This window comes from Trachypithecus francoisi, unplaced genomic scaffold (genome assembly GCF_009764315.1).
Source record: "Trachypithecus francoisi isolate TF-2019V2 unplaced genomic scaffold, Tfra_2.0 Contig01579, whole genome shotgun sequence".
NCBI classification, from domain to species: domain Eukaryota; kingdom Metazoa; phylum Chordata; class Mammalia; order Primates; family Cercopithecidae; genus Trachypithecus; species Trachypithecus francoisi.
Genome location: NW_022681442.1, coordinates 20,027,486 through 20,049,552, shown reverse-complemented (window position 1 = coordinate 20,049,552; position 22,067 = coordinate 20,027,486). Strand labels below are relative to the sequence as shown.

The window sequence follows — 22,067 nt, the reverse complement described above, 5'->3', positions numbered from 1 at the left end:
CCTCTGTTTCTACCTCGTAGAATGTTTGTGAAGTTTAGCTAAGGTAGGATATCTAAAACACTTAACACAGTGACTGAGATATCTCAAAGATCTTAGTAAATGCTAGCTATGAATATTCAACTCTTGTTTTCTGGTGAGCCAATTAAGAGTTAATGAAGAAAACGTTAGCTCAGATAATTGCAACCCCTTCCAAAGTGCTCCAGCATTGCTAATAACCTTTCATGCCAGAAATTCCGTTTTAAGAGTAGCTCTTACAACACTCTGAGATTTTATTAGTGGCTATTAATTGACAAAATCCTAAGAAATGCTTTTTGTTTTATTTTTGGAAGGCAAACTTTTGGTGTAGCTTGTGGTAATTTGTAAAACTCCCTCCTCCACATTCTGCATCTTATTTACATTCTAGGCTAGCATCTGCAAATTTTCACCCTGAATCATGAAACAGTCAAAATTTAAAAATAGGAAAAGAATGACTTGCACTTTAAGAGCCTAGGTGGCCTTCTCTCTGTAGAATCCTTCATTGTGCTGGCATAGTTTTTTCTAGCCCTTCTCTCAGTTTGACATGGGCACCAAGATAGTGAGACAAAAAGCAGAATCTCTCCTACTGGTGGCTCTAAAAGTTCTTCCCCTAATTTCTTGCCTGGTAAAAAGAATGTGTATAAATACACAAATTACTGATCAAAAGCTATTTGTGAGCTGTTTTCATGGACCTCATTGAGGGGACATTCTGAGAACACTTCTCACTGAGTTTGAGCATTTCCATCCCATAGGGCAGACTTCATTGTAGAAAAACAAAGACCCAGACACAAAGCCAGTTGATGAGATTTGGACTTCCTCCCTTCTCCTCCCCGCTGCCAACCCTGCTCACAGCCAGCCAGACCCCAGCAGCTCTGGACATTCTCCAATGCTCAGCACCTGCCGATCAGGCATCATTTTAAATAACAGAGATGCCTTCTATTATGTAGGAAAAGTTGACATCTTTCAGGGCAAAGGGTTTACATTGGAGGCTCCCTTCATAGGTGAAGAAATGCAAAGGAACTTAGGGAAAGCTGTGTTGCTGAGTTCTGGAGCCCATGAGGGAAGAGTCTTCTACAGTAAAGCTTTGACTCTAGGCTGCTGGTGCTGCCGTGGGGGAACCTGGAGGAGCTCAGTTTTGACAGATTTATTCCCAAAGATGTGCTTGCCCACTGACCGAGCCTTGGTTGTCTTGGTCCTGCTCAATCTCCTTTCCCTTGAGTTCCAGCCTCCCTTTATGAAGCAACACTAAGGTTACCTGGAATGAGAATGGCCACAGAGCAGCAGGGATTTGGGCTTTTTTTCCCCCCAATCAAGAGCCATAGTGCACTTGCTGGAGGGTAGAATAGTTCCCCAAAGACGTGTTTCCCTGCCGTTCACATAATGAAAAGTGAAGTTCTTGATGTCTTTTCCCCAGAACTTGTGTAATTTTTATTTATGTATCACGTAGTTTCTTTCTTTACAGCTCTAAGTAGATTTATTTCACCTTGGATATAGTTCATTATAGTCAACACCTCTTATGGCACGTGCTTGATTTAGGGGTCTGATATGGTTTGGATCTGTCTCCCCCCCAAAATCTCATGTTCAGTTGTAATCCCCAGTGTCAGAGGTGGGGCCTGGTGGGAGGTGATTGGATCACAGGGATAGATCCTTTATGAATGGTTTAGCACCATCGCTTTGGTGGTGGTCTCATGATAGAGTTCTCAAGAGATCCGGTCGTTTAAAAGTGTGTAGCACCACCCTCCACCGACTCCCATTCCTCTTGCTCTGGGTCATGTGAAGTGCTGCTCCCCCTTTGCCTTCAGCCATGACTGTAAGTCTCCTGAGGCCTCCCCAGAAACTGAGCAGATACCAACATCATGCTTCTTGTACAGCCTGTGGAATCGTGAGCTGATTAAACCTCTTTTCTTTATAAATTAGCCATTCTCTGGTGTTTCTTTATAGCAATGTGAGAGTGAACTAATACAGGGTCTTTTTTGTTTTGGTTTGGTTTAAAGATGCACATTGAGCCTACATCCTGCCATCTATCTTTCTGCCAATCCAAATTATTTATTTACTGACCGTGCATCTATTCAATACATATTTATTGAGTACCTACTATGTCCTAGGCACCACTTAAGTGCCCAGTATCCAGCAGAAAACAAAATAGAGAAATCAAAGGCAAAAGCCTTTCCCTCTGTTGTGGCCATTTGCAGACAGTGGATGGACTCCCAGTCAAATTTTGATTCAGATGTAGAGACTAATGATAATATACATGCAGCAGGAAGGTATGAAAATTTTGTTATTCACATGAAGAGACTTTCTGGGAACAGTGGGGAGGCACCCAAGCAGGTCCAAAAATGACATGAAAAAAACTGGAATGGGGACTGGCTCAGGTTTCTTCTGGTGGAGAGTGGGTGGAGCTGGGATACTGATCCCCATGCTTGTGCAGGGGCTTGTGTGATTTGAAGCTCCCATCAGCACCACAGGAGGGAGCACCCAGGCTTTCTTACCAGCTTGCCTACACATAGAGCAAAAGGGAAGAGAGAGGGTCAGCAATAAAATGTCAACAATGGCTTACATTCTTTAAACATTTTTATTAGTTGTAGTATAACACATGCACCGTAAGTAACAAATCTTAAGCATACAGCTTATGAGTTTTTAGACCCATGTAAACATCATCTGGAAAAGATGTAGAATGATTCCAGCAGGCATATTGTTCCCTTGTGTCCTCCCATCCAGTCAATTCTTGCCAACCCAAGAAATAAGCACTATTCTGACTTCTATCATTAAATATTAATTTTTCCTGTTCTTGTGATTTTTATAAATGGAATCATAGCATGTATGTCTGCAGTAGTGCCTTTGTATTAAGTCGAGTGAACACATGTATTTATATAGATCTGGGACGGGACTTTCTATTCTGTTCTATCCTGGCACCAGTCTGACACTGTCTTAATCACTAAAGCTTTTTAGGAATTTCCACATTTGATAATGAAAGTCCTCCAACTCTCCAACTTTGTTCTCCTTCAACACTGATTTTCCATATCCTTTGCATTTCAACACAGACGTTTTAGAATCAGCTCCTCAGTTACACACACACTCACAAACACACCCTCTCTGATGGGCCTTTTGTTGGAATTGCATTAAATCTAAAGACCAATATAGACAGAATTGACACCATCAAATTCATATTGAGAATTTAAATCAATGTGAAATATTTTCTCATTTATGTCTTTTAAAATTTCTAACAACACTATTTTTCAGTTTTCACTCTAGAGACCTTTCACCTCTACAATTGGATTTATTCTTACCTATTTGAGGTTTCTAAATATGATTGTAAATGCTACTTCAAAATTTTATTTTCCAATTATTTGAAGCCAATATATATACACAGTTGATTTTTGCTACTGACCTTGACTCTTGCAGCCTTGATAAATCTGTTTAACAATAATAGCTTGTATAACTTTTGGAATTTTTGATGTGCATAGTCATGTCATACATGAATGTAGCAATATGTCTTCTAAGTCTTTAATCTTTATACTTCTATTTTTTTGTTTTATAATGTTGCTAGAAGCCTGTACAATGTCAAAAGATGTGGTCATGTGCATACCCTTTTCTTTGTTTCTAATCTCAGGGAGAGATTCTTTTATAATCTACCAATAAGTATGTTACTGGCTACGGATTTTTTGTAGCTGTTCTTTAATAGATTAAATACTTTTCTTTCTATTCTTATTTGCTGAAAGCTTTTTTCCTTAATCAGGAACAGGTGGTGAATTTTATCAATGGCTTTTTCTGCCTCTGTTAAGACCATACCATTGGTCTCCTTTATTCGGTTAAGGTGGTGATTTATGTTGATTCATTTTCAAATACTAATGTAACCTTACATGTGTGTGATGAACTCACTATATCATGATGTATTATACTTTTAAATATTGCTGGATTCAGTTTGCTTATATTTTGTTTAGAATGTTTATGCCTGTGTTTATGAGAGATAATTTCCTATAATTTTCCTTGCTTTGTAACGTCTTTGTCAGATTCTGTTATGAGGGTTTCTGTGGCCACAAAAAATAAGTTGGAAAGAATTTACTTTTTTAGAGGCTGTATTCAATTCTTATTATTTCTTTCTTAAATATTTTGATTCATGTTCTTTATTACCAGAAAACCCTTGTGCATTTCCATGTTGTAAGAGATACCTCTGTTTATCCTGTCTCCAACTCTTTACTCAGAAATTGCTTTATCATTGCTGATGAAATGCTTCAATATAGCTGCTTTAAAATATGTGTGACATCTTCTTTGAGTTTGGAACTGATAATTAGTTGTTGATGATAATCATCGTTCACATTTATTTAAAGCCTGTTACTAGGGGTTTTCTGACTTCTTTTCCTTCTACAAATACAAGAGCAGATTTGAGGCAATTGATAACTCAATTTTACTTTCTTGAAATTTAAATGTTGAGAAAGTGTTATTTAATTCAGGCTTGGAAGTTGCAAACCCCACTCACAATGGTCTAGATCCATCCCAATTAACAAATTCATAAATTAATGGAAGGAAAAGAAAAATGAAGGGAAGGTGAGAGGAGGAAGGGAAGAGGAAAGGAAAGTGAGAGGGAGGCAGGAGGGGTGGAAAGAAAAAGAGAAAAGTGAGTGAGAGGGAAGAAAAGGAAGCATGTAGGGGTGAGGGAGGGTGGGAAGAAGGAAATAATGTGGGCTTAGTATGGCAGTACCTTCTTCGGGCATTACAAGAAAATTAAGCTAGATATTGTTTCTAAGGAATCTTTAGTTGAGAAGAGACAAATGATGAGAACATAAAATCCTGCATATTTTCAGAGCTAGCTGGGAGTTAAGAGCCACCTGGTCTACTGCTCATTTGCAGTTGAGGAGACAGAAGTTCAGATAAGAGAATGCACCTGCCTCAGGTCATGCTCTTGGTCACTGGCAAAGCAGGGTCTAATATTACTATTTTCTATTTCTTGTCAGGAAATAACAGGAGGACATTTCAAGAACAAACCAGCCAATGTGAGGAATTCAGAGAAACCCCTCCAAAGGTCAGACCCTCCTACCCTTTGGATTGTCCTTCCCTTTGTAGAGTGAAACAGGAAATCAGATGGTGTGGGGAAGGGAAGGGCTAGCCTCTCTCCGTGGGACATAGGCAAGACTAGCCCCTTGTGACTGGATCTGACCCTCTGTGTTGACATGTGTGTGATCTGCCTTCTGTGGCCTCTGCTACGAGACAGGCTGGAATATTTGTACGTCCATTCTATCTTGGGGCATGTAGGAGGCAGGAGGCCTGGTTACCAGACCAGATGACAGGAAGCAGATTCCTAAGACCAAAGGGAAATGTGAGCCCAGTCCTTCAGGCTGGTCACCCACACTGATTGACAAGTCCAGCTTCTGACCCTAAAATGGGAAATAGCTCATGCCCCTGCAAAGGTTACATATTGGTAGGCATCATCATGAATGCTGAAAAGATAATCAGCAAGCACTTTATTTGTTTTTACTATACACTAATTATGATGGTGTGAAATCAAAATCTAGGAGACTCAGAGACATTTATAAGTCTACATTGCAGGAAAATGTCGGTGTTACGAGCATTGAAAAAAGACCTGTATGCCAATATATTAGGATTAAGTTCTAGAGGGAAGTAGAATCGAAATATGAGTTTAAGAAGATAAATCAATAACATTTCTATTTTTTAAAAAAGATATTGTTCATTCATTTTTAAAATAGTTGGCGATGGAGCCTAAATCACTATGGTATTAAATCATCAAATTGATTTGTAAAAGGGATCTAGTGGTTTGACTAGAAAATTTCAATATTTGCAACATGCTGGAAAATGCATTGTTACTATTTAAACACATAATGACAAATTTTAGAGGTCAAGTTAAAATGATGAAGGTTTTTGCTTACAGGTCCTCTAGCAGAATTTTGAAAGAGTTTTGAACACTACCCTAGACAAAATTGGGACTCCAATGGGAATAAGTGAGGAAACGATACTGGTGTTACCCCAGTGTTCACCACATCTCTCTAAGAGGCTCATGATCCATTACTGCAGAAGATCTCTTATTGCTTGATCTGTGTCCAAACCAAATCTCATGTCGAATTGTAATCCCTAATGTTGGTGTGGGGCCTGGTGGGAAGTGATTGGATCATGGGGGTGAATTTCTTCTGAATGGTTTAGCACCATTCCCTTGGTACTGTGATTCCCTTGTGATTGTGAGTGAGTTCTCCTGAGATCTGGTCCTTTAAAAGTGTGTGCCACTTCCCCATTCTCTCTCTCTTTTGGTCCTGCTCCTGCCATGTAAGATGCCTGGTTTCCCATTTGCCTTCCCCCATGATTGGAAGCTTCCTGAGGCCTCCCCAGAAGCAGATGCTTCCATGCTTTCTGTACAGCCTGCAGAACTGTGAGCCAATTAAATCATTTTTTCTTTATAAATTAGCCAGTCTCAGATATTTCTTTATAGCAATGCAAGAATGGACTAATGCTCCGCCCTGCTCCTGCCCAGTGGAGTTTTTGGTTCTGTGTCTGGATTCAATGTATTCACCTAACTCAAGTCAAATAAAGTGTGTGTTCCAAAAAAGATCTTTAAAGATTTTCTGGTCCAATGTATGTAGGAACTTCCCAGTTCTGAGAGAAGAGAATGCTGATGTAAAAATGTCAAGATGTAATGTTTTTGTTCAGTTAAAACGTACAAGAGAGAAAGAAAATCTTGTATGCATTTGAGGTTGTGAGTGTGCATAAAAATATCTGAAAATCCGCCATATCACCTCCAGTTTTCTCTGATTTTTGTTTATTTTTTCTTACTAAATTTTTCTTATTAACCTACTGTAAAGTTAACTTAATTTGGTGTATTTTTGATTAATGTTAACCCATGTGTAGATGGATCTAACTACCACCACAGTCAAGATACAGAACAATTCTGTCACCCCCGCAATTCCCTCTTGCTGCCCATTTGTGGACCTACCCCTCCTCCAACCCTGACCCCTTGCAATCACTTTCTCTTCTCTGTCTTCATAGTTTTGCTTTCTCCAAAGTATCGTATAAGTAGAATTGTAAAGCATGTCACCTTTTGAGATTGCCTTTGTTCACTCAGCAGAGTGCCTTGAATATTCATCCTTATTGTATTTATATTGTTTGTTTTCAGTGCTGCATAATATTAATTGTATGGATGTACCAGTTTGTTTATCTATTCACCCACTGAAGGACATTTTGGTTCTTTCCAGGTTTGGGCATTTGTGAATATCACTATTGTAAACATTCATGCACAGGTTTTTATGTGAACATAAGTTTTCATTTCTCTGTGGAAGACAAGTAGGAACAGGATTCCTAGTTCATATGGTAAGTGTGTGCTTTCCTTTATAAGCCACTGCCAAATGGAATTTAAGAGTGTCTGTGCGATTTTTGGTAGAGCAATGCATGAGAGTTCCAGTTGTTCACTATCCTCTTTTTGCTTTGTTTTTAGTTTAAAAAAATTTAACCTCTTCAAAGGTGATTTTAATGAGGCTTTAATTTGCATTTTCCTAATCAGTAATGATGTTGAACATCTCTTCATTGCTTATTTACCATCAGTATGTCTCCTTCAGTGAAGTGTCTAGTCAAATCCTCTATTCCTTTTAAAATCTGGGTTGTGTGTTTTCTTATCACTGAGTTATAAGAGTTCTTTAAGGGAGGGATAGCATTAGGAGATATACCTAACGTAAATGACAAGTTAATGGGTGCAGCACACCAACATGGCACATGTATACATATGTAACAAACCTGCACATTGTGCACATACACCCTAGAACTTCAAGTATAATAATAATAATAAAAAGAGTTCTTTATACATCGTGCATGTAAATCTTTTTGCCTAAGATGTGATTTGAAAATATTTTCTTACTGTGTGTGGCTTGTCTCTTTATATTCCTAGCAGTGTCTTTCAAAGAGCAGGAATTTTCAATTCTGGTGAAGTCTGACATCAATTTTATCTTTTATAGATTGTTTTTGGTGCTATATGTAACAGACTTTTTATTTGTCAATGTGCCCAGAGGTATATTAAATTTTACTGATTTTTTTAAAAAGCAGCTTTTGATTTTATTTTACTTTTCTGTTTTCTAGTTCATTGATTTCTACTTTTACCTGTATTATTTTTCCTTCTATTTGTTTTCCTATTTTATTCTTCTTTCTTAAGGTAGAAGCTTACAGTAATTTAAGATCTTTCTTCTTTTCCAATATGAACATTTAATACTGTAGACTATTTTACAAACACTTTTTTACTTACTACAAATTTTGATATACTGTATTTTTATTTTCATTCAGTTCAGACTATGTTAAATTTCATTTGATATTTTCTCTTTGAATAACAGATGTTAAGTAGTGCACTGCTTAATTTGGATATTAATAATCCAAAATGGCAATATACCCATGCCACAAAACTGCATATGTACCCCCTAAAATCTAATTTTAAAAATAAGAGATTAAAAAGACAGTCTTTTAATTTGTGTGTTTAGGTCATTTCATTTAATAACCACTATGTTTACATTTAGGTCTACCATTTAAAGTTTGTTTTCTGTTTATCCTTTCTGTTATTTGTTCCTCTGTTTCCCCTTTTTGCCTTCTTTTTTGGATTATTTAAGTACTTTATTCCATTTTTCACATATCTATTGGGGTTTTGACTATGCTGTTTGTATAGCTTTATGTTTTCCTTTGTATATTTTTTACTTATTTGTATTTTTTTTCCCAATGAATATGCATTATTTGGACAATGAAGAAAGCCAAACTGCAAAAGACAAAAAGAAAAAGAAGGACCTCCAGAGTGACAGAATAACTCCTCACCTGTCAGGTAAGCTACACTCACTGTGTGCATCCCTGATATAAAATGGTGAAGCATTTGCATAACCCATCCTCCTATGTACTTTATATCATCTCTAGATTTACTTATAATAGCTAATGTAATGTAAACGCTATGCAAAATAGTTGTTACACTGTAATGTTTAGAAAATAATGACCAGGAAAAAAGTCTGTACATGTTCAATATAGAAGCAACCATTTTTTTTTTTTTTCAAATATTTCTGATCTGCAGTTGTTTGAATGCACAAATTGTGTGTAACCCACTCCCATGGAGCGCTGACTATACTTGCTTTCCCAGACTCCTTTGCATGGAGGGCATGGACATATGACCTAGATAATGATGGCCTCAATGTTGAATTGGGGGCTAGTGATGTGATGTAGCTAGTACTGCCCAGAATAAAATTTGTTGACAGGTAGTGGCAGTGGCAGCACTGCTCCTGGTTTCTAGATGCCGGATGGGTTCCAGTTCTGGGATCGACATCCACCATCCTATCAGTGCTGTTGGTTGTACAAGCTTTGGTGACAGCCTGGCTGTGGTAATGGCTGCCATCACAAAAATCATTCTGATGTGTGATTTGGGGCATTGTTAATATATGCCCGATTCATTATCGCTTCTTCCGGAGATTCTGTGAGGTACTCATGTTCTTTCCTTCTTTCCTTTTTACTCTTTAATGATACCTTTAATGATGAAATAAAAGCTTACCCTCCTCACAATGATGAATAGGAGGAAGTTTCCAATACAAATTCACTTGCCTTGTGGTTTTTAATTTTTTAAGTGGCAAATTAAAATTGTATATATGTATGCTGTACAGCATGATGCTATGATATGTGTGTACATTGTGAAATGGTGAATTCAGCCTAACTAATGTATCAGTTACCTCACATACTTTTTTTTGTGGTGAGAAAACTTAAATCTCCTCTCTTAGCAATTCTTAAATATATAGTACATTGTTATTATTAGTAATTATAGTCACCATATTGTACAATAGATTTCTGGAGCTTATTCCTCCAAACTAAAATTTTGCCTTCTTTGACCAACATCTTCCACCTCCCTCCTCAGCCCCCAGCTCGCATTTTACTCTCTGCCCCATGAGTTTAACTTTTTTAGATTCCACATATAAGTGAAATAATAAGGTATTTGTTTTTCTGCACCTGACTCATTTAATTTATCCCATAGTTTTTCAAGGGATTTATTTCTACTTAAATCATCCGAACTCAGTTTCTAATTCTTGCAAATAAGGAAGCTGACTAATACAAAATAGATTCGATTTGTAAGGGAAATTAACTGGGTAATTGTGCATTTACTATGCACCTAATAGTGTGCTAAGCATTTTACTTGCATTATCTTGTTGAATCTTCCCACTCATACTATGAGGTAGATACAACCATATTTATTTTACAAACAGGATAGCCAAAGGGCAAAGAAATTAATTATTGTGCCCAAGGTCATGACTTCATTGGGACCTGGACCAGACCTGATAAATATTGCTTTAATATTTAATAGTTGAATAGAATGGGCCTCTAGAACTCTTTCCCAAAGCCTGTCTTTGGGTATAGTGTGAATAGAGGTTGATTTGCCTGATCCTTAGCATGCTTGGGGATCAGTCTTTGCCACCTCTAAAATCAGCATTGAGTTGAGGGCATGAGAGACAGAAGGCTATGGGTAACCTTAAGTCGCTGCAATGGCTGAAGGTGGTTCTGCACTCATAAGTCAACTAGAGCACTAGAAGCCAACTATAACAACCTGGAAAGAGAAAACATGAAAATGCAGCAAAGATACTCCTCTCAAAATAAAACAAATACAACAGTTTTCTTCTTAAACATCAAAGCCCCTTATCAAAGAGGAAGTTCACACCTTCTCATGAGGTTAGGACACTTGTGATGGCATAAAATAAACCACATTTATAAATGCTATGAACCAGGCACAGTGGTTCATGCCTATAATCCCAGAACTTTGGGAGGCTGAGGCAGGCAGACCACTTGAGGTCAGGAGTTTGAGACCAGCCTGGCCAACATGGTGAAACTCTGCTGCTACTAAAAATACAAAATTAGCTGGTTGTGGTGGTCCATGTGTATAGTCCCAGCTACTCGAGAAGCTGAGGCAGGAGAATCACTTGAATCCAAGAGGTGGAGGCTGCAGTGAGCTGAGATCACGCCACTGCACTCCAGCCTGGGTGACAGAGCGAGACTCCTTCTCCATAAATGAATGAATGAATGAAGTGAATACTAAGGCAGAGATTGCTTTGTGTCCACCACAGGCTATTCTGTTCCTTCTGTGTACACCACTAGACTTCAGTCCCTCCATCTCAGGTAAGAGGCACCATGAAATTGAGTGTTGATCAACTCAGACTTCTAAGTCTGACTCTTAAAGTCCATCTGATGCCATTCCACTTTCTCTTTCCTCTGAAAAGAGGAACTCCAAAGATCAGAGGAGGTGGAGCCACAGTTAGAGGCAGTCCGAGTCCCCATTGTGTCACTCAGAAGAAAGTTACTCAGGAGAACCCCCTAACAAGGAATATTCATGGTGTACTACTGTATAAATGAGAAATAAAGTGTTATTGTGTGAAGTCACTGGAATTAGGTAGTTGCTTGTTAACAGTGGTAGCTTGCCTTACCTGATACAAACACCTGGTGTCCAAAGGGTCGCTTTATGGGGATAGCTCCCTTTTCTTAACTCTGAAGATGCCTTATCCTGAAAAGCAAAGTTTAAAACAAATTTAAATGCTAAAGAAACTCTTGTTTTTGGAAGGCTTACTCCATAAAATATAAAAAAAAATTAAAATATGCCATCATCCTATATTAAATATAATTTTTATACAGTAAAGTTTACAGTAGTCCCTTCCATCTGAGGTTTCACTTTTCATGGTTTTAGCTCTCCACAGTCACCCGCAGTCCAAATATATTAAATGTAAACTCCAGAAATGAACAACTCATAAATTTTAAATTACATGCTGTTCTGAGTAACATGACAAAATCTCATGCCTGAGCCATGACATCTCTGCTTGTCCAACATATCTGCTGTATACACTACCCATGTATGGGGCAGCCATAGCCAACTGTTTTAGTCCATTTTCTGTTGCTATAACAGAAGATCATAGCCTAGGTAGTTAATAAATAATAGAGATTTATTTAGGTCATAGTTCTAGAGTCTGGGAAGTCCAAGAGCATGGCACTGATCTTCTTGCTGCATCATAACATGGTGGAGGGCATCACATAGAGTAAGAGTGCGGTAGCTCAGATTTCTCTTCCTTTTCTGATAAAGCCACTAGTTCTGTCATGGAGACTCCACCTTGATCACCTTATCCAATCCCAATTACCTCCCAAAAAGCCCTACATCGAAATTCCATCAACATATAAATTTGGGGATTTATTTTCCAATACATAAAAATTGTCAGACACCTGCTCATATCTCGGACAGCCACCTGTTGATGGTATCAACAGTCACTATTGACGATAGTGGGCAACTAACAAGGTGTTACAAAAATCCTCCGGGGTGAGAAGATGAAGGAAATTTGTGAGCTGACTATTTTACCTTAGGCAGTCTCTCCTTTACTTCCTCCTCCCCATGGCACCCTGGGCAAGGGTGTTAAAGTTGAAGAAGACACATACTGCTTGTCTCTGAGTTGAAAAATGAATCTATGATCAGAGGAATTGATTGATATAGAGGCAGCAAACAAAAAGGGCCCGCATAAGTCTCCAGTGGTTGAGGCTCTCTTTATCTTCTCTCTCCTTTACTTGTAGACTAGGTTTGAATTTCAGCCCTTCCCTTCTACACATTATTGGAAAGAGTAGTTGTTACTGAGGGGACATGAGCTCTCAAGCTGAAAAACTGATATCTATGAAGCATAGTCACTATTAAAAAAAATAGAAAATGTAATGGCATATATCAGCCAAAGCAGAATCGTTAGAATTGATGAGGCTCCACAGCCTGTCTCTGGGGCAAGTGCTCTTAACAGCTGTATGTACTGCCCGGAGTCTGTCTACTGTAGCCTGCAGATGCTAACTTTGTACCTGGATGCCTGGGCACAGCTGAACCTAGATATCCCACCTCTTCCCCCTACTTCCTAACTGATACCCCAAAATTTTGTCTTAGATTCACTACCTTTTGTTTTGTTTTGTTTGAGACAGAGTCTCACTTTTGCCAGGCTGGAGTGCAGTGGCGTGAACTCGGCTCACTGCAACCTCCACCTCCCTCGTTCAAGCGATTCTCCTGCCTCAGCCTCCCGAGTAACTGGGACTACGGGTGCGCGCCACCACACCTACTTAATTTTTGTATTTTTAGTAGAGACGGGGTTTCACCATGTTGGCCAGGATGGTCTCCACCTCTTGATCTCGTGATCTGCCCGCCTCGGCCTCCCAACGTGCTGAGATTACAGGCGTGAGTCACTGCACCCGGCAGATTCACTACCTTTTATGGTGACTCTGCTCAGACTGATATATTTTAATAAAATGTTTCTTGTCCCTTGCATAGATGTGATGTCACTTTCAGCTGACATCCATCCAGGGCACAAGAAACATTTTATATAAGCCTGAGCAAATAAATTTTATAACAGCCTGAGCAGATTCTCTTCACCTGCCCTGCCTTGAGGAGGAGTCTTGCCACTGGAGGGCAAAGCTTCTCTCCTCCTACTTCCTCCTATGCTATGATTGGCCTTGTTACCCCTCCTTGCCCTCCCATCAATCCCCTAGTCTTGAGAGACAACAATCTTGTCTGTCAAGGACATGAGCTTCTTTTAAATAGGGTCAGTGCCAGCTGAGATAAAGGCTGTTTTACGCTAAATAAATCTGAAGCTACACAGTGTCATGGTAAATAAAGAGAATTTCTCTTGCCTACCATGAAAACATCCTCCACAGACGCCAAGACCAAGCATCATCCTATATATACTTCTGATAACAGAAGATCAGCGAACCCAAGCTGAGGATGGATTTCCCCTTTGCTTTTCTTCTGTTTTATGTGGTAACTCTTGAGTCAGAGGCTAGTTTGGTGGGTAAGCATAGAATATGGGGATACCTGTTCAGCCTGGGCCAAGTGTCACTAAAAGGCTGGTGAATGTGTGACAATGTGTTGGGGCTGCTGTCAATGGGCAAGTGGATGACAGAAGAGGATTAAGTCGGGAGAGCCACACTGGGCTGTCTGGGCAGGCAGGAGCGTGGGTGCGGGGGTGGGGAGTGGTAGGGCAGCTGCACTTGCTCTGAAGGCTTTTTAAAAATCTTGCCCTGCTGAGAAACTTAGTTCCTGATTCCTCCTCACCTGTAGGCTCTCAAAATGGGAATTCACTCTCTGAGGGCCTCATTGCTGTCTGCAGAACATAAATGGAGTTCATCTCATCAAATAATGTTTCCTGAATCGCTGAGATCTTTCACATGGAGAGTGGGTCGCTGTGATGAATAAAGATGTTTAAAGGAGTCATGGAGGAAATCACTTGGTGTGTCCAGTGAGGAATGACAAGGGTGAGTGCTGGGAGCTCTGTAAGGCTTGTCACAAATTAATCCTTGGAGCTGGTACAGGATTAATGACATTTCCAGAGAGCATAATTTGAAGTTGATTTGGCATCTCACATCCTTTGAAAGTACGCTCTTCTCTTAAAACATTAAAAAATAAAATAGAGAGGATCTTACCAAGTGAGAGCTGCAGAAATGGTGTGGCTGCTGACACACCCATCTAGCATCACTCAGGATGACCAATATATATGTTCGAAGTGTTTTTGAGACACAGACAGTGAGATGACCAAACTGTTAGCTGACAAACTGGATAAGCATGTGATTCTCCCTCTTGAGAGGGATGACATACATTTGAGTATGTCTAAGACTTGTTTATTAAGATACTGAGCTTGCAGGGCTGCCAAGATTACTTAGAGAAGATTCACTAAGCTCTGGCATAGCCAGCTCACCTCCCAACCCACTACCCCTTAGGGTACCAGAAACCTGTGCTGTGGGCCACCAGGCAGGCCAGGCTCTGGGGCTGCCCAGTTGTCATGAGAAATCCTGACACATGCAGCCAGTGGCTATTTCTGACCATGGTCTTCTTTCTTTGCGAAAGAGCGATAAAAGAGGTAGCCAGGACCATTTCAAGGGCAGATGCAGATTTTGTTGCTCCTGGGGCTAGGTAAAGGAGAACAACAGTATCACCACTTACTACTCAGAATAATACTTCCAACGCCATGAGCCAGAATCAAATGTCAGTATTCACTTGCCCAGTTGAGAATTTTTATGATGACAACCTTTTATCATTCTTGTGAAGATTTTAATGCAGCCAATTTTGAGAGGCTTTTTTTTTTTAAATAAATGTTCACTTTGAAATAATGTTAAGTTTACCAAAAACGTTGAAAGAGAGCACAGAGAGTTCCTGTGTACCCATCACCCAGATTTTCCTAATGTAAACTTTTATATGATTGTAGTTCGCTTGTCAAAACTAAGAGATAAATATCGTTACATTACTATTAAGCAAGCTCCAGACTATTTAGATTTCAGTTGTTTTTCCACTATTTTTTGTTTCAGGATCCCATCCAGTATACCACACTGCCTTTATGTTGTATATCTTCATAATCTCTGGACTGTATCAGGTTCCCAGTCTCCCCTTGTTATTTTACGACTTTGTCATTTTTAAAGAGTAATGGTCAGGTATTTTATAGGATGCCCCTCAATTTGGGTTTCTAGGATGTTTTCCTTATATATAAACTGGGATTATGAATTTGGAGAAGAATACCACAGAGACGAAGTGCCTTCTTGTCACAGCATATCAGGGGATACATGCTAACAACACGACTTACCACTGAGGGTAGTAAATATGCTTACTTAGTTAAGTTGGTGTCTGCCAGGACTCTCCATTGTGAAGTTACTATTTTTCTATTTCCATATCGAAGTGTCACTAAGCCCAGTCCATATTCAAGATTGGAAGGGAATTACATTTGATTTTCTGAATAGGGGAATATCTACATATATTATTGTCAATTCTGTAAAGAAGATATGTTTCCCTCCATTACAAAAATATGTAATATACATACATACATTAGTATGTGTATTTATTTTATACTTCAAGCTATGATTCAATGCTATGCTATTTATTTTGTTGCTCAAATTGTTCCAGCATTAGCCATTGGAATCTCTTTCAGGTTGATGCCTGTGTCCTTTTGACAACACCCCATCCTTTTGTTTTTGGGAGCACTTCCTTGTCTTCTGGTATTATACAATATTCCAAGACCATACTGTGTTTTATCTTCCCTAGTTGTCGAATCAGTCTCTTCTCCAAGGAACCCTGGTTCCTTGGAATTGGAGAATGATATTAGAAACCAAGACCTGGGCACAAGTATGCTTATGGCTATTGGGATGTCATTTCTTTTAGGCCTTCACAAGAACAGAGCTAAGAAGACTCATGCATGTATTCTAATGTGTGTATACACACATATCTATACTTGTTTCTGTAACTATCTGTATCTCTATGTCTGTATCTACCAAGCTACATGTGAGTTCATACTGATGTCTAATTAAGTAAGGTTCATTCTCACCTTTCCCCTTACTGATTTGTAACATCTCTCTCTGACAGAAACCTGGTTTGGAAGATGAAAGATTCTGATACTCTCATATTTTCGTTTGTGTATGGAAGAATTTGATCCTTTTCCATCTGAGCATTCAGGCTTATCCAAGATAAAGCTGTCAATGGTTTATCCAAAAGTGCTAACCCCATAAGAAAAGGATAATCTGTAAACATATTGATGACTAGAGATACTAATGGAGTCCAATGTGCCCTCTGAAACATCATAGGACATTTTATATTCTGTTCAATGTTACTTGCAGCATTATTTTCTTGTGTCCAAATTCCCTGCAAATGAGTAAACTCTCAAAGGACTGTGAAAATCTCAGTCCAGCATGGTAGGAAGCATGTATTAATATTGACTGAGCCTCTAAATTTTTAAAAACAGTTATATGGATATCCAGTAAACCATGCATATTTAAAGTGTAGAACTGAATAAATGTTTGCCTACATATACCTCTGTGAAACTATAACCACAATCAACATTTTAGTTGAGTTCACACATTAATTAAGCAAAGATAAGCTCTTCCTTTCTATAAAAGGGGCCCCACTGGGTATTGTGCCTATCTCCCTCTTTGAAAGACATGAGCCACTGGTATCTGTCACCTCTGTCCATACACAGCTGTTTTTTGGCTACTCATGGGAGTTTCCCGATATCCTCTAGAGGAAATATGTTTCATATCACAGTCATATTGAAGCTTCAGAATAGAGAAGAAAATTGACTTCTAGGTGAGGAAGCACTAAAACAGAAAAATAAATTTAAGAATTGGAGCTTCTGGGAGGAGGAAGACACAACAGGCAGTACGGATTCCATTCTTCAGTTTTTTAAGTGAATTCATATCTAGCCTAATATCTGTACTCAAGAACTTATAATTTTAAATGTAGATAACAAGTATATTTCATTAACTCAGTCCCTGAATATTTGGGATTTATGAAACAGATGTGGAGTTTTAAAGCCATGTCTCCTTAGCTAAGATGCTACATGTAGCCATTTTCTTCTTTATTAGCTTATCAATCTATCAAGGTCAAAAATGGTAACAGTGTTGCATTCTCTAATATGTCAAAATAATGGATTGATCTTGGGAAATTATATAATTCTTCTAAGCTTTGATTCCTTCATTCTTAAAATGAGGACTTTAATACCTGGCTAACATGGACTTTGTGGGCAGTGAATTACATGTGTAAGATTCAGCACTATATAAACATGAAGTAGTATAATATTAGTTGAAGGTAGACTACGATTAAAGAAACATAAAATCAACCTAAAACAACCACTAAAATGACAACAAAAAGTTACAGCTGATAAGTCAATAAAGGAATTTAAACGGAACCATAAAAATATTTAATTAATTAAAAAGGCAGAAAAAGAGAAAGGAGGAAACAAAGAACAACTGGGAAAATACAGGAAACAAAACAGTAAGATGATAGATTTAAACCTAACCACAGCGATAATCACTTAAATGTAAATACTCAAAATGCCATGCTTAAAAGGTAGAATGTCAGACTGGATTTTTAAAATATCAAGGCTCACCTATAAATCTGCCTATATAAAACACATTTCAAATATAAATACAAAACTAGCTTATATGGCACAGTAAAAAGATGAGAGATAATACATACCATGCAAACACTAATCAAAAGAAAGCTGGCTTATCAGTATTAATATCAGACAAAGTAGATTTTACAGCACATATTATCAGGAATAAAGTCATTTCATAATGATAAAGAGATTGGTTCATCAGGAGTACATAATCATTATAAATATTAATGCAACTATCAAAACACATAAAAATTGATAGAACTGTAAGATAAAGTAGACAAATTTATAGTTTTAGTTGGCATAATTCAATATAAGAATGTGGGGTTTAATATGTCTTTTTCATAATAAGTAGAATAAGTAGGCAAAATCAGGAAAGATGTAAAATATTTGAAAAACACTATCAATTAATTTCATTGATGTTTATAGAACTTTCTAACCAACAGCAGAAGAGCAAAATACACGTTCTTCTTAAGTAAACATATAATATTTATCAAGATCAATCACATTCTGGATTACAAAAAAAAGTCTAAACAAATGTAAAGTATTTATTGAAGTCACCCAAAACGTCTTCTGAACACAGTGGAATCAGAGATAAACAGAAAGATCTCTTGGAAAAAAATATTCAAATAGGCAGAAATAAAAATGTATACTTTGAAAAACACATAGGCCAAAAAAGAAAGCAAAAGGGAAGTTAAAACTGTTTTGCACTGAAGGAAAATAAAATACAACATATAAAAATTTGTGGAATACTGCTAAGACAGTCCTTATGGGGAAGTTTATAGCATTAAATGACTATATTAGAAAAGAAGAAAGTTCTTCAATTAATGGCTTCAGATTTCCCCTTTAAAAATTACTTAAGAGGACTGTAAAGTATGAAGAAAAAAAGGAAATACTAATGATTGGACCAGAAAACAATTAAAATGAATGCCAAAAAAAATAGACAAAATGATTTACAGGTTCAAGGTCATCCTAATCATAATTCCAACAGATATTTTTGTAAACATTGATGAGCTAATTCTAAAACTCATATGTAAATTCAAAGTCCTTAAAATAGCAAAAAACTCAGAAAAGAACAAAGTAGAAAACTAACATTAACCTAATTTCAAGATTTAATATAAAGATATAGTAATCAAGACAGTATGGTATTGGCATAAAAATAGACAAATATATTAATCTCATTTTTCACAGATTCTGTTTTTACAAATTTGCCTACTTGCTAAAATTTACAAGGGACCATGAGGACATTTTTGAGATAAAAGGTATTTTTATTATGTTGATTGTAGTTACAGTTTCACGGAGGTATATGTATGTCAAAACTTCAGTAAGAGTGGTTTCTATGTGAACAGACATCCAGGACCACTGCCTTTATAAAAGAGTTTAACCATCCAACAATGGGAGGAAGTCTAACCAGTTGTTATTATTAACTTGGGGTTCTTAGAGCCCCTAAAGGTCCATGGATGTGCTACAGGAGATTTGCAGGGAGACAAACAAGCAGTACATGGGCATACATACATTTTTTAGGGATGAAAGTCTATGATTTTCATCATATTCTTAAGGGGGGCTGTAGGTCAAGAGAGCTTAATAACTTTTACATAAATAATCTCTCTAATTATATAGAGAAAATATTCAAAATTTATCAAACTAATAAGATTTAGTCATTTAGTATAATTCAGGCACTATTTCTAACATAGCCATTTGGGACACTAAAATGGTTGAATATGAACTTGGACTTGACTGATACGGGTTTTTATACTAACCAGATTTATATAAGCCAGTGAAATAGAAAAACTTGGTTAATTAGAATATTTAAATAGCCAAACTGTTTCCTGGCACTCAGTTTTCCATGTGTAAGATATATGTGATAAGAAAGAAAAGTATTATTCATTAGACAAAACAACTCCTTGGGAATGTAATGAGGTCATGAGACTTCTGTGTCTTTGGTTCCTCTTGCGCAGAGTTACAGGTGGTCAGAAAGATGACTCTGAGACATAATGTGGTCAAAGTCTTCAAAGATTAAACTTTCTAAGGCAGCACATTGGGCTGATGCATGTTAGAAAGATTGCAACAAGGATGGAAGTAAAAAAGAGGTTTCCAGTTAACTCTCAAAAAGTGAGAAGGTTTAGTCTTTCACTTCCTAGCAACATTAGCCAGTCAACATTTTACAATAAGAGGGTCTATTTCCACAGTGTTGAGTAACTCAGGATTCTTCACTGTTTTTTCCAGATCTCATGTTGTCCCTTTGTGGATAGATGGCATTCAGATGAGGAGGGGATGCTCATTTAAGGATCCAAGGCTAAAGATTCATGGTGGTCTCAATGCCAAGAGAAGGAGAAATGGTTCCTAAAAACAGCAGCAGCAGTAACACAGTAATGATTATTTCAACACAACCACTGTTTCTGAGGCACTTACTCCATGCTGGATACCATGCTCTGCCCTTCTCCATTATTCCCCATAGGTAGTTAGGATGTCATCTCCTTCTGATAGGGGAACAGGGATTATCATCCCACACTGTTTAAAAATGGGGAACACAGGATGTGTGCTGAGCAATTGGGAGTCTCACATTTAATTACCAGTGTCCCCCTCAGATGCACATGTATAGCACAGAGTTTGCTGTATTTTCTTTTTCTTCTGAGCATTTCAAAGTATGTTAGGCGAGCAGAATCATAGCACCACTGTGAGATCATTTTGTCCCTGAAATTCTCCCTCGTCAACCAGATTAGGCCTGCTTACTCTTGCCTGCTGTCTGGACATGGAGTTCTCAAAATAATAATGTAATAGCTAACATTTATTGAGCACTTACTGTGAGCGTGACCAGTAAGGTGGGCTATTTGAAAGTGCAACAGTGAATGCACTCTCATTATGTATATATTTACTCTAGGAAGTAGGTTCTTTTACTAGCTCTTTTTTTTTTTTTTAAGATGAGAAAAGCCAAGACTTGGAGGGGTTCTTTGCCTTGCCCAATTTAGTGGAGTCAAGATTTCTGATTTCCAGGAACTTTGCTTTTTTTCTTTTCTTTTCTCTCTTCTCCTCTCTTCCCTCCCTTCCCTTCCTTCCCTTCCTTCCCTTCCCTCTTTCCTTCCCTCTTTCCTTCCCTCTTTCCTTATCTTCTCTTCCTCCTTCCTCCATCTTTCCCCTTTTTTTCTTCTCTTTCTTTTTAACTTTCTGTTATGGTAAATGTTAAACATTTATAAAAGTAGACAAAGTTGTATAACAAACCCCTATGTACCCTTTACCCAGTTTAAGCAAGTATGAATTCTTGGCCACGCTTGTTTCATCTATACCCTCATGCATCCCCCTCCGCATTACCAATCTCAGGCATAGAGTGTTTTGTCTGTAATTATTGCAAGATGAACCTGTAGTAGAAGTTCCTGTGTCACATCTGCTGGTTCATCTCTGATTTCAGCTGCAGCTGTGGCAAAAGTTTCTGTAGAGGTCAGACTCTCTCTGAGAGTGACAAAGTCACTCCTAAAATGTGCTGTAAGCATTTTCCTTTTCTGGCTCAGGGCATTCTCTGAAATGTGGGGAGTTATCAACTCATCCAATGGGTGACGGGAGACAATCCCAGATTCTCATCCTCAGATGGACAATTCTGGGAGCGTTCTGTGCCCTTCTCAGAAGTCTGCATGGAATCAGACCCCCGATGGTCACTGCTTTGACCTTGATGAGGCACTCTTTGATTGGTTTTTGTTCCTTCTCTGTCTTACTCTCCCTGATACTTGACTCATGCTTCCTGGGATCACCTCTCAAATAAACTACCTGCACCCAACTCCTTGTCTCAGGCTTTGCTTTTAGAAACATCCAAGCTAAATCAGTATCTATAAAAAAACAAGAGTTTAACCTCCAACCCCACCCCAATATCATTATCATGGCAAAAATAATAATTTCTTAATATCAAATATCAGGTCACTGTTGTATTATTAATATCATAAACTAAATTGGGGGTGTTCTTTTCTCATTCTTTGTTTTCTAAGACAGGGTCTCCCTCTGTTGCTCAGGCTGGAGTACAGTGCAGCCTTGAACTCCTGGGTTCAAGTGATCAGCCCACCTCAGTCCTGTGAGTAGCTGGGACTACAGACATGTGTTACCGCATTCATTTAATTAACACTTTTTTTTGTAAAGATGGTGTCTCACTATATTGTCCAGGCTGGTCTTGAACACCTGGCCTCAAGTGATCCTCCT

At 38.1% G+C, this 22,067-nt stretch overlaps 1 long non-coding RNA gene across 1 annotated transcript in view; it reads left to right on the top strand.

Moving 5' to 3' along the window:
- The window catches only part of LOC117064428, a 55,442-nt gene that overhangs the window by 13,702 nt on the left and 19,673 nt on the right, over positions 1–22,067 (top strand). Inside the window, exons 4-6 of the long non-coding RNA XR_004429454.1 lie at positions 7,212–7,326; positions 8,738–8,809; positions 14,124–14,243. This is a non-coding gene — a long non-coding RNA (uncharacterized LOC117064428). The remainder of the gene's footprint in view (positions 1–7,211; positions 7,327–8,737; positions 8,810–14,123; positions 14,244–22,067) is intronic.